Source organism: Manis javanica, chromosome 3 (assembly GCF_040802235.1).
Source record: "Manis javanica isolate MJ-LG chromosome 3, MJ_LKY, whole genome shotgun sequence".
Classification (NCBI taxonomy): domain Eukaryota; kingdom Metazoa; phylum Chordata; class Mammalia; order Pholidota; family Manidae; genus Manis; species Manis javanica.
This window is the reverse complement of record NC_133158.1, coordinates 52,023,361-52,037,387: the sequence shown is the minus strand read 5'-3', so window position 1 is coordinate 52,037,387 and position 14,027 is coordinate 52,023,361. Positions and strand designations below refer to the sequence as shown.

The 14,027-nt window shown below is 43.2% G+C and overlaps 1 long non-coding RNA gene across 1 annotated transcript; it reads left to right on the top strand.

Annotated features, from left to right (window-relative positions):
* Positions 1-2,981: 2,981 nt before the first annotated feature.
* On the top strand, positions 2,982-10,373 carry LOC108398579 (uncharacterized). Its single transcript, XR_005060326.2, has 3 exons — positions 2,982-3,063; positions 5,875-5,949; positions 7,126-10,373. It is a non-coding gene; the product is annotated as an uncharacterized lncRNA (long non-coding RNA).
* Positions 10,374-14,027: the final 3,654 nt, after the last annotated feature.

The following is a 14,027-nucleotide window of genomic DNA, read 5'->3' as shown; positions in this document are numbered from 1 at the left end:
GCCATCGTGGTTTTCCCAGGATTAATCTGGAACTTTCAGTGCTAAGATGGTGACGTCCTGGGCAAACCAAGATATTGGTCACTATGGAGAAGGTTCAGTTTCTGAGCAAGCATAGCTGGGGATGTCTTTGTAGAGGAGGGAGACAACTGAGTGGGTGTTAGAGTCTAGAGGAATGCACAGCAGCCAAGAGCTTGGAGGAGGGAGGGAGAATTCTAATTTGAATGCATGCACAGCTTCTGAGATCCCCAGCATTTTTGGTTTAAATCCAGGTATTTAAAACCCAGTGTGTTGTTAGTGATCACTTGGCATGTTGCTACATGAAGTGTGACAGAGCTAAGTGGTTCTGCAAGCTGAAGTGGTAAGCATTTGCATGCACACCCACCTCTGAGTACAGGCTAATTGGCTCATGTTTGCAGAAGTGTGTGCAGCACACCCTGAAGCTCAGATATTATTAGCCAGTAGCACCACCTTAAAAAATCACATTTCTGCAGTTCTATCAGCCCTTATTTCTTCCAGATTCCTTTGAAATAGCTAGATTCCTGAAGCTTTCAGCCAGAGCCTCTCCCTAGAACAGAAGAGGCCACAGTGCCTGACGTGGGTGTTAACAGGGTTACGAACCAGCAGCCCAGGCTGCGTGATTGGTCAGCCAGTGGACCAATTTCCCAAGTACTTCCCTTTCCTGACTCTTCTCTGGTTGACCTGTTCATGGAAATCATATATATCTCATACATCTTGTATATACAATACATGTAATATCACAGATCATAAGATATTCCATCCGTAGATACTACATATCTTTCAGTGAGCGATATGCTGATGTGACAGTATACTGAAAACACTGCACAACAGCCCAGTCTATACCCTGAGCTTGGGCCAATTCCTAATGTCCCCTGGGTGTCCAGGCGAAATAGCTCTGGTGATGGCTGAGTTCTCAAAAGCATGTATTTCTGTATGTGTGTGTTGTGTATGTGAGTTTGTATGTATGTGATTGTAGATATATGTGAGTTGTGTGTATGTATGTGTGTGAATGTATATGTATGTGCATGTAGGGTGTGTGTATATGTGTGTATGGGGTGTGTGTACATGCATGTACATGCATGTGTGCACACAGCTTTCTTGAGTGATCCCCAAGAGATGATGGTTATGCTCTGAACTCAGCTGGTGAACAAGCTTGCCAGCCCCTGAGTGTGGGTGCAGAGACTTTCCCTTGCTCCTTGCTCAGGGAAAGGGTGGGTGACAGCTCTGGGAAGGGCAGGAGTGGGAGTCCATGGGAGCAGAGTCCAGGCTGGGCAGAAGCCTGCTTCCATGCTGGGCTTGCCTTCCATCATTGTCCTCTGCTGGTCAGAGTGTGAGGAAGTGGAGATTACAGGTGGGTTTCACCACTAACAATAGCCAATCTCAGACATCCTGCCAATCACAGATCTTCTGGAAGCAATTCCCCAGGCCACTGTTGCTAAGCAGTAGAGTATGAATCCTGCTGTTGTGCATGAGTGGAAAAGCCCGGATGTTGGCAAGTCAGGCTTGGCTGGGTCATGCTCACGTGGGTAGGCTTGCCAATTCCAGAGCTTCTTTGGATAATTCTGCACTTTGGCCAGCCCACCACACAGGGCAGATGGAGTGAGGAGTCAGCAAAGCTAATTTCTTCAGATCTTTCATAGAGCCCAGAAGTCAAGGCTACTCTTGCAGGATTTCTGTTAAAGAGTCTTGAAAAATCAGTATGGTGGTGGAATACACACTAACCATTTCCTCCCTGACAGTTGGGGGAGGCATGAACAGAGCAGTGGCTCACCCAGAGAGATGGGCTGGGAAGCCAGAAACATGGCCATCCACTCGCTGTCATGAGCCCCACCCAGAATCCAACTACTAAGATTCCTTGGGATTACAGATTCTTGGGGTTTGTTTCCTGACAGGCTTAGACACGTGCAACGAGTTCCTTCTCTTATGGGTGTTTTTCTCCCCCAGCCATGGCACCCCCATAGGTTATTGCATAACTGGTCAGTCATCTGACATGACCTTACGAAAAGGAAGTGATGTGTAAGTAGGGGTTAGGAGCTATTTAAAGGTGACATTGTTCTCCTTCCTTATATTGGGTCTTTCAGATAGCCGCATCAAATACCTGAGTGGCTGTAACCCGTGTCTGCGCAATCACACGTAGACATTTGAAGCTACTTCTTCAGACAGGAAAGTGCTTGCCATCTTCCTGACAGGATTTCAGACAAGTTAGGCACTGGCCACTGGTTTTCTCTTGCTGTGCAGTTGATAGGTTCTGTGGCTCTGCAGTGAGACACCTCAGTGCTGAAAACCATCTGACTATCATTCATATTAGCCTTTCATTCCTTTCTTTCACCAGCATTGACAGAGAACCTATGAATGATCACTTTTTTAAATCATGTTTTACTCTTAGTGAAGTCACCAAATCCATTCCATATTTTCCCAGCACTCATTTTAACAATAGGAACTTCACATTTTGGTCTTCCTTATAAGCATTAGATACAATGTAGATCAGAGCTAACCAACAGAAATTTCTGCAGTGCTGGAAACCTGCACTGTCCAAAAAATATGGCTTGTGACCACTTGAGATGTGATAAGTGTGACTAAGGAACCACCCTTTAAATTTTAGTGAACTTTAATTAATTAAAATGTAAATAGCTGCATGTGGCTAGTGGCTGCAGTATTGAACAGCGTCATTCTAGAACAGGTATGTGTCTCTAAGGCTTCCCTCCCCTACTGCACCCTCCAAATCCCAGTTCAGTTGGGGTTTTCTTCTCCTTGGATGATCCAGACCCTCCGCCAGCCCCCTGTAGGCTCCTTGACGTCACAGCAAGCAAGCACTCAGCTCATTGCCCTGCAGTTCTGAGACTCCTTCACATGCTGAGTGGGAGGGTGGGTTGGGAAAGGCTTACCGAAATGTCAGTAATACGGGTGAGAAAATTTCAGTTCTTGGCCACAGTTTTCTTTGTTGACACAACAGGTTTTCCTGCATACGGGTAGAGGAGAGTAATGGCCAACCCTGAAATGAAATGCCTGTGTCCCAGGTGGGCGATATTTCCATTTCAGTTAAAGGTATGTTTAAACTAATATCAGTTACTAGAGCTATGCATGCTTGAAGGTATTATATTATAAACGTTGTAAGAGAAAGCCTGTGGAAATTACAATTACATAACCAGAGGCAAATTTGAACAGTCCTGGCTTTGCATCCAGGAAAGCAGCTCAGGCTGGGCTTAAGCTTCCAGCTGAGGCACCACCTCTCCAGGACAGAATAATCCAACTGTGATCGGGTGACACTGGCAAAGACCTGAGATGAGGGAGGTGATTGGGAAGGGTCGATTTACACAAAGAGGCCCCTGGGAAAAGAAAGACACAAGGAAGTTTCTGGGTGGAAAAAGTAAAATTCATACTTTTTAGCAAAATTCAAAGGCAATTATCAAGCCCTGAAAGGAGAAAGTGGCTAGAAAGAGGAGATGGTGCAGATGGTGTTATACACCTAGGAAAGGTCTAAGATCTCAAGAGAACTTGTCAGTGTCCGGAGAATGAGACAGATGGGGCCTGAGATTGGGTGTCAGGCAGACAACACATAAGGGAGAAATTCCCAGGTCTGGGAAAGAGTTGTTGATTAAAATATTTAGGAAGTAGCCCCTTCATTTACTCAGCCATCCAGCCAATTTAGTCAGCTCACGCTGCTACAACAAATACCACAGACAAGGTGGCTTAACCCACAAACATTTATTTTCTCACAGTTCTGGAGGCTGGGTGTTGACTGATTTGGTTGCTGGTGAGAACTCTCTTCCTGGCTTGTAAGTGGACGCCTTCTTACTGTGTCCCTACAAGCCAGATGGGGTGAGGCTGACTGAGAGAGAATGCTCTTTGTTGTCTCTTCTTAGAAGGGCACCGATCCCATCAGACAAGAGCCCCACCCTTCTGACCTCACCTAAGCCTAATCACCTCCTAAATGCTCCATCTGCAAATACCATCACACTAGGGGTGAGGGCTGCCACATACGAATCTGGACGGGAAGATAAACATTAAGTACATAACATCAGCCGCTGAACAAATATTTACTGAGTACCTACTCAGTAAAGTTACATCAGTGTTATAGTTACACTGATGAGTAAAATACCATCCCTGTCTTAAGGAACTCACTGCAAAAAGGTAAGAGCTCTGATAGAGATACTGAGGGAGTGCCCAGAGGATGGGGGACAAATGCTGCCTGGGAATGTATGCAAGAGTTCTTGGGAAGGTGACATTTGAGCCCATCTTGAAGGATGAGGGAGGCACGGAGGGGGCGATTCCCAGACAGAAGTGACTACTGTGCCAAGTCGGGGAGGTGGGCAAGGCACAGTGTGTCCTGTGGTCCATGCTGATGTGTTTGGCTATGGGATTAAGGATGGTGGCATGGGCCACGATAGGTAAGCACGATATGATGTCAGAGAGTCAGGCTGGGCTGGGAAGAAGTACTAAATGTTGCCATACTAAGAACTTTGAGCCTGATCCCGAAGGAAATGGGGCATCTGAGGGCTATAGAATGATTATCAGCAGGAGAACATGCAGATCTGTGTACAGGAGGCTAGTGGGCATTACATTCGTTTGCTAGAGCTGCCGTAACAAAGAACTACAGGCCCATGGCAGCGACAATAGAGATTCAGTTTCTCAGTCCTGGAGGCTGCAAGTCCGAGGTCAAGGTGTCGGCAGCTGTAGCTTCTCCTGAGGCCTCTCCTCAGCTTGGAGACAGTTACCTTTTCCCTGTGTGTTCACATGGTCTTCCCTCTACATGTGTGCATGTCTGTGTCCAAACTTCTTCTTCCTTTAAGGGTAGGGCCCACCCTAGTGACCTCACTTTAACTTTGACCTCTTTAAAAGCACTGTCTACAAATATGGTTACATTTTGAGGTCCAGGAGTTGAGGGCTTCAACATATGGATTTGGGATGGTACATCATTGATTCACGCAGCTATGCTGAAGGTAGAATGGACAAGAGAGACTGGTGGGTGGTGAACTAGTTAGAAAGCTCTTTTTTGCAAGTCCATTTGTTGAATGACAGTGAGGACCTGATTGGGGTCCATGGGGGTATGGAAAGGAAGTGGTAGATTGGGAAGGCCTTTGGGAGGTAGATTCCATAGCAAAAATGGGGGAGAAAGGAGGGTCTTTTCTCCCTCCTTTCTTGTGGGCCATTTCTAGAGTAGTCTTTTTGAGAGGAGGCTGATGGCTAAAACCAAGGCAGGGAAATCAGTAGAAGGGACAAGTTTGGAGCCCTTAACTGAAGAGTTGCTAGCTAGTGTCAATAAATATTGACGAACAAATGAGTGTCAGTGAAACCCCAGGAATTTCAGAGGTAACTCAGTTGCAAAGTAAAGAGATCCAGGTCACAGTGTGGTCTGCAGGATCTGTTGCTGAGGTAGAAGTTGGGTGCTTTTTGTAATAATTTCTTATCCCAGAATTCTTCATGCTGCTAATAAATTCTGCTTCTCTACCTGGTTAAGACCTTGAGCACACACCTTCATCAGGCTTAGACAAAGGGCCAATATGTCATATTTCAAAGAAGTGACTGGTGATGGATCTGATTTTTGGGAACAGGATTATCTAGAAAAATCCTTGAAGGTACCTAGATGCAGGGAGAGTGATCCTCTGTTCCCTCTCAGGCCTCATTTTCCCCATTGTGTGCATTCTCAGCCTTGCAAGGCCAGTCTGTGTGATATTATTTATGCCAAATACTTGTAGTTGTCCAAAGGCGACTGGACCAGGGAGATCTCTGATTGCACTGAAAAATAGCTTCCAAGCCTGAGTAACTTCTAGAACGAAATTTCTAAAGTCCAGCCTTTGAGTCATCACCCCAGAGTTGAACTCAGTTCTGTCTTTTCCTCTTCCATGCTCCTTCAAGCTGCGGGGTCACCACCACTGCTATTTTCCCCCGAAATACCTCCTAGCACCTTGAGATGGCACAGCTAAGCACCAGGTAAGAGGGGAGAAGGCAAAGAAGATGGTGGCAGAGCTGCTGCTCCCAGGAGCACAGAGCCTCATGAGAGGTCCAGCGAGTTAAAATGGGATTCTTGCCTCAGGCTTGGCTGAGGCCCCAGGTCAATAGGAGGCAAGAGCAGTACCGTTCTGAAGTGAGGTGCCTGGTTTTCCCCGCACGACTGCACTGGGGTTGTAGGACACTGGCTTTGAGTGCCCCTGCTGATCACCTAGCTGCAGACTATTCAGAACACTGGAGAGGCCAAGAGAGGGGCTAGAGATGAGAGAGAGGATTTCTTTGAAAAGAAATGGGCAGTGTGCAAAAAGTTTTATGCCTCCAAGGAGGGAGGTGGCTTCAAAGACACCTTTGGAGAGCTCGTCAGGTGTCTCCAGGATTTAGGTACCCAAGGCATCAGAGCCTGATCGAGTGTGTGCATTCTCACAGGCCAGAGGCCAGCTGAGGCCATAGGGAAGAAGGCTGTGTGCCTGCAATTCCCCTGACCACAGGCCATGGAAGCCTGTGCACTGCAGACAAGGTGAGCCCCGTGAGAGCGAGCCCTGCGAGGTTATCACAGAGAATCACAGAAGCAGAATGGGGCTGGAGATATTGCTAGGTGACCAGGGACCAAGGGAGGGCATTAAGTGACCAACTAGATGGGACGCTGAGTCAAGGGCATGGCAGGTGGGAGACATCCCAGCTTTGGGGGACAGGAGGGAGGCTCAGAGAGAGAGTTAGTTGGCTTCACACATGAGCCATGGCTGGTGACGGTTTATCTCTGCCCCCTCCCTGATTCTAACTGGGGAGGTTAGAATTGCAGCCAGTAAGGTGAGGGAAAGAGAAGAAACCAGCCACATGCTTCCAGGGGCTGGCCAGAAGGAAGCGTAAATGGACTGAGGGAGGGGCTTCAGCTTTAAAATGGAGCTTTGACTGTTAACCTGGGTTGGCTGTTATGAAAGCATTATTTCAGAGTGTGCAGAAAGCCACGGGCCTACCTGAGCTGTCCTCTGAGAGCAGGGGAAGAGCCAGTCCCACAGAGGGGGTTGGACAAGCCCTTTCAGGGGAAAGCAAACATCCCTTCTGATTGTACCTCGGGAATTCCCCCCATTCGAGTACTAGTTCTTTGCACACGTATAATGATCTAAAGCAAAATGACATGCATGTTCTCCCTTCTCTCAGCACATACCGTAGGACACCTGCTCTGTGCCTGCTGAGTTGGCTCTGGGGAATGACAGGAAACAGAACCAGCCAAGGCCCTGTAAGACAAACTTACACACAGCACGTTTTCAGAATCTGATGAGAAAAGGATCATACAAGAGTGGAGTGGAAAAGAGGAGAGGCTTCATGAAACAGAGATGACTGGGGTTGGGTCCTGTGGAAGTTGTCAGCCCTGGTGGGCAGGTTTCCAGACAGAATGACTAGGGTTCTGGCACCTGGGAGAGAAGAGTCGCCTAACTTCGTGAGAGCACACGTATGCAAAAGGCTGAATAAATATGAGTCCACTAGATGAAAGAAATAGAATAGGCAAATCTGCAGAGACAGAAAATAGACTGTGGCTGCCTAGGGTTGAGGGGGTGCTAAAGGGCTTCTTGTTGGGTGATAAAGTTTTCTAAAATTAGATCAAGATGATGGCTACCTTAAATATGCTAAATATACCAAAACCATTGAACTTGCACTGTACATGGATGACTTATATGGTATGTAATCACATCTCCAAAAAGTTGTTAAAAAAAGAATCTAGTCACAGCATTATAAACATAGAATGATACAACCTATAGGAAAGTCAGAATCTGGCAACATTAAAAAATATATTAATTAGGAATAGGTGACAAAACTATGCAGAAACTAAGGGAATAGAGTCAATCATGCTGCAATAACTTTGCATGGTGACAGATGGTAACTAGACTTATTGTGGGGTTCATTTCCTAATATATAAAAATGTCAAATTGCTATGATGTATGCCTGAAACTAATAGGCTATTTTATGTCAATTACACTTCAATAAAAAAAAAGAGAAATCAAGAGAATGATTCTGCAAATGTCAGGGAAGTGTTGGTTCTGAGGCAAGAGGGAAATGGCTGAGGGGGGAATGCACGGAAGTCAGTAGCTGACTTACAGACTTGACCTATCTGTCTTACCATGAGTAGTGGTTTCACAAGTGTGGCCTTATAAAAGTAATTTGTACATCTATTAGGAGCACTCTTTTTGAATATATGCCATGTTTCAAAATAAAGAAAGAAAAAGGGGAGGAGGAGGCCAAATGAGAGATGCGACCAGAGTACTTGGGGACTCACTGTACAGGGTCCAGAGTCCCAGGTGAGCCATTGGCACTTAACAAAGGAGGTGATGGAGGGAGCCAGCGAAGGTATCTGAGCCGGCAGCCAGGCTGACAAAAGAGGTAGTTGAGGAAGGCATCCAGGCTCTGTAGGCAGATGGATGGAGCAAGGAGTGGCCTGAGGTGGGGAGAAGCCCCAGGGGTGATGAGAACATAACTGAGCATGTGCAGTGTGTCAGTGGAGGAGCAGGGCCAGGGGAGAGGGTGAGGATCCCGGTGCAGAAACTGAAGATTTTGAAGTAGCAGAGTGATAAGATCAGTTTCTACTTGTGCCTAAGGAGCATTTACAGTGTGCCAAGAGTCCTTCAATCTTTTCCTGTATTTTACCTCATTTAATCTTTTCAGTGCTTCTCGGAGGGAAGGTGTAGAGGTGATCTGTTCACCCAACTATCTTTCCATCATCCATCCATGTAACCAGTCATCTATCCATCCAACAACTTTTTAAAAAGTGGAAGACAGCTTTGTGCTAGTCGTTCTGTTCATGTTCTTCAGGCGGAGAAGAAAATGGCAGGGTCCTCACTCCTAGAAGGTCAAATCAATTCCTTAAAGGTTGCAACTAGGAAAAGGCTTGGCCAGGATTCCTGTCCAGGAAGGCAGAGTCCGGGGCCTGGGCTTTTCCACTGGGCCAGAGGCATTGTTCAGTTTTCCTCTCGAGATGGAACTACAGGTTCTGGGTGGAACCTAAAAGTAAGATCAGCCATTTTGAAGTAGGAATTGATGTTGAGTAAGCTGAGGGCGTTGATGAGGCCAGTACAGATGAGGTGAATAGGATAAAAGGCAAATATGCAAATGGCTTGGCAGACCTGGTTACCTGCTATTTCTCTGCTTTCTTTCTTGCTAACAGAACTCTGATTTTGTGGGGGCAAAGTGTGGGGGAGCCACGATTTATCCAGCTCCCAGGGATGAATTGTGATTGGATTAAGCCAGTCATGGCTAAGCTAATTCCATTTGCGAGGCACTCACTTTTGCTGCCACCTTTGCAGCTCTTTTAGGGGCTGTATGACCAAGTTTCAGTCACTGAGATGAAGGGGAGATCTGTTGAGAGCTTGTAAAAAATATCTTTGATTCCTCTGATGTAAGACAGGAGCATTAGCCCTCTGTATCTGGCTGCCTCACCGCATCCTGACTTTGAATGAAGCCATAATTCCTGGGGCTGTGGCAGCCATCTTGTGATGATGAAGCAACAGACACAAAGACAAAAAGCCAACAAATAGAGGGAGGCAGGGTGGAAAGAGCTGAGTTCTTAATGAGCTTGAGCAGCTAAACAAAAGGCAGCAATGGCTCCCCTCCAGAGTTCTTAATATGTGAAAAAAGGAACCCCCTAGGAATTTACATTTTTTCATTAGCTCTAAATGACCATGGGCTAACTGCTGTAATAAGCACAGCAAGAAAGAGACAGGAAGGAGAGGATAATTTATTTGGAGCATAGGGTGATATGTAGGGCACCAGTAGGGAACATTGCTTTATTTTCTAACTATGTGTTGTAAATCTTGAAGACAGAGTCACCTTTCCTTTTCTGTTTTTTTTTTCCACGTCCCATTTGTACTCACCTAACCTCTCACCTTTCCTTTAGCCCACATTAAGCCCATGTGCCCCATGACTATGGGTTTGGTACAAAGAAAGTTTACCTTTGTTGATTCTCATTTATCAAGCTATGGAAAAAATTCCAGGGCAGAGGGCGGAGACCTACAGTCTTCCATTGTGCACTGGAGGTCTTTTACAGATGCTTGGCTTACCAATTTGTTTAGTGCCCAGAAGGGAGGCTGGTAGTTTAGAAATTTACATGGTTCTTTGAGAAGGAAAAAGACCTGGAGCAGAAAATGTCCTGAAAGAACTTGGAGCGGGGAGGAGGGCAGTTGTAAAAATAAAATGACAAAGACAATAGAAGAAAGGGAAAGAAAGGATGAAAGAGTCTTTTGTATCACTGTGGCATTTCAGTGCACTAACAAGTTATCCTCAGTAAAGCCCCCCATTACCCACCACCCCCTCCTACTTAACACACACTTTCTGCCCAAATCCCAACGGTGGACTGATGTCTCTATCAGTGAAGATATATTTCTGAGATATCTAATTTTTTTTACATTAAATATGTACAAGTTTATTGTATGTCAATTATATCTCAATAAAACTTTTTTAAATCTCCCATCTCCTATCTTATTTATGTATGTATGTATGTATTTATTTATTTTATTAAGGTATTATTGATATACACTCTTATGAAGGTTTCACATGAAAAAACAATGTGGTTACTATGTTCACCCCTATCATTGTGTCCCCCCCATACCCCATTGCAGTCACTGCCCATCAGTGTAGTAAGACTCCACAGAGGCACTATTTGCCTTCTCTGTGCTACACTGTCTTCCCCCTGATCCCCCTCACACCATCTGTGCCAATCATAATACCCCTGAATCCCCTTCTCTGAGATATCTAATTCTAACAGCCTAAGGCAGACACTGTTAGTTTTCTTGCATACAGCCATTACCCTAACTTCCCTTATTCTACATGAACAGAATCCCAGTTTTAATTACCTTCCAAAGTCTGGCAATGCTATTCGGATTAGGATGGCCTTGCAGTGGCCCCAGATGCCCCCCCAGACCCAGATGCCCCCCAGACCCAGAGTCTTGCTTTCCCTTCCCAGGGATTGGTTTATGAGGAGGTTTGTGATATGGTTTTGGCTGATGAGATGAGAGGCATAATCTTGTAGCGATCTTATGGGAAATTTTCCTTTGCCTTTGAAAGAGGTGGGCATGTTCCCTTTTCAGCTCCTGATGTGATATGTGAAGAGGTGATGCCTGGAACTACAGCAGCCTTTTTGGGACCATTAGAGGAGCTCACCCAAAAGGATAAACCAGCATACTGAGGACTGTAAAAGAGGAAAACAAAAATATTCTGGGTCCTAGATTTTGTTTAGCCTTCATGTCAACCAACTCTGGAAATACTCCCTTTCTAAACTCATTAATATTAGACAGACTGGTCAGAAGAAAAAAAAAGAGATACCTGCTTTTAAGTGTGGGGTAGGAAATATATGAGATGAACCTGCAGCATCTATCTTGTGATGCCAGAGAATAAGGAAGTGCTTTAAAAAAACCTACTCCAACCTGCCCCCCCAAACCCCTCAAAGATGGGGATGTGTCAAAGGGACACAGCTGAAAGAGCCCCCAGTGGCCAAAACTGGGACAATTTGAGCAACAAACTAATTAAATATGCCAGATTAAAACCCAAAGTACAAAATAAACATCCGTGAATACATACAAATAGAAATAAACGATTGGATAAATACATGAAGAAGTTTAGGAAAGTCTCCTGTGCAGAAAAATTCCAAGTACTTTATGCAGATACTGTGTGTTCAAGTAGGTGGAGCATAATTCCCCACTTCTTAAGTGGAGCAACAAACTAATTAAATATGCCAGATTAAAACCCAAAGTACAAAATAAACATCCGTGAATACATACAAATAGAAATAAACGATTGGATAAATACATGAAGAAGTTTAGGAAAGTCTCCTGTGCAGAAAAATTCCAAGTACTTTATGCAGATACTGTGTGTTCAAGTAGGTGGAGCATAATTCCCCACTTCTTAAGTGCGGAATGTGAATAGTGACTTTCTTGTAAAGAGTATACTATGGAAAGGGAGGAGGAAAGGGTAAGTTTACAGTGGAGAATCCTGACAAACATTATTGCAGCTGGTTAGCAAGGTCAACATCAACAACGAAAAGTAATATTGATAGTATGTACCCCTGAAACAATGTGGTAAGAATGGCACTTCATCTCTCTGGTCATCCTTCCCCAAACCCTTAACCCCTGTCTAATCATGAGACAAACATCAGACAAACCTAAATTGCAGTTTGTTCTAAAAAATTCCTGATTAATACTTCTCAAGATTAGCAAAGTCATCAAAAACAAGGAAAATCTGAGAAACTATTACAGCAAGAGGAGTCTAAGGAGAAATGATGACTAAATGTAATATCTTGGATGGGATCCTGGAACAATTAAAGGTTATGAAGTAAAAACACAGAACATTTGAATAAAGTATTGACTTCAGTTAATATTAGTGTATCAACATTGGTTCATTAATTGTGACAAATTTACCATGCTAATGTAAGATGTTAATAGTTAATAATAGGAGAAAGTGGGTGTGGGATATATAGGCACTCTCTGTACTAGCTTCACAATTTCTATAAATCTAAAACTATTTTTTAAATAAAAACTTTATTTTAAAAAATACAGATACTAATATTAAGAATGAGAGAAGTCCCAATCACTGCAAGTGTACAGATATTAAAAGGATAATATTATGAACACCTTTATGCCAATGTATTTGATAGCTTAGATGATAAGGGACACAATTATTAAATGACACAAACAACTAAAGTTCACCCAGAAAGAAACAGGTAACTTAAATAGCTTTATGTCTATTAAGAAAATCGAATATCTGGGTTAAACCCCTCTGAGAAATAGAAGAGAAGTCCTCAGTCTGATAAAGCCTTCTGCAAAACCCTACAGCTAACATAATACTTATGAGAAAGAGATAGTCTTTTACTCCAAAGATCAGAAACAGAACACGGATGTCCACCTCTCTAACCAACATTGCACTCTTCAGTGCAATAAAGCAAGAAAAAGAAACAAACATCTACATTGTTAAGGAAGAAGTAAATCTGGCTTTATTTACAGGTGACATGATTATCTACGTATAAAATTACATGGAATCTATAGAAAAGAATACCAGAACTAGTAAGTGGGTTTACCAAGATCATAGGATACAAGATTGATATTCAAAAATCAGTAGTATTTCTGTATACTAACAATAAGAAATCAGAAAGTGAAAACTTTAAAATATACCATTTACAAGATCATCAAAAATACAAAATACTTAGAGGTCTAGAGATGTGAAAGACTTGTCACCGAGAACTATGTACCGTTGCTGAAGTAAATTAAAGGAGTCCTAAATAAATGGGAGATATACCATATTGATGGATTGGAAGATTCAATATTGTTGGGATGTTAATTATCTCCAAATTAACCTATGGATTCAATGCAGTTCAATCAAAACCCAAGCAGTCTTTTTTGAGGGTAGAAATTGATAAACTGTTTCTAAAATCCACATGGAAATGCAAAGTCCCAGAATAACAACTTCAAGAAAATATGCAAAACTGGAAGACTTATACTACTTCAATTCAAACTTATTATAAAGTTACAATACGTCTAACTGTATAATATATAATATATAAAACCAACATACATTGTGTTATTAGCACAGAGATGGACATATATGTAAATAGAATAGACTGGAAAATCCAGAAACAGATCACATGTGTATAGACAACGGATTTTTGATAAAGTTACAAAGGGAGTTCAGTGGAGAAAATGTAGTCTTTTCAATAGATGGTGCTGGAATAACTGTATATCCACACACACAAAAATTCAACTTCAATCAGTATTTCATATTATGTACAAAAATAACTTAAAATGGGCCATAGCCCTAATAGTAAAATGTCAAAGTATACAATTTTTAGTATAAAACATAAGAGAACTTTTGTGACCTCAAGTTAGGCAAAAATTTGTTAGATACAACACCAAAAGCATGATCCATAAGAGAAAAGAAAAAATTATTAATTTGAACTTCATCAAAATTAAGAACTCTTTAGTTTCTTCAGTAGTATTGGGAAAGCTGGATATCCATATGCAAATGAAAGAAATTGGACTCGTATCTTAAATGATACAGAAAAATCAACTCAAAGTGGATTAAGG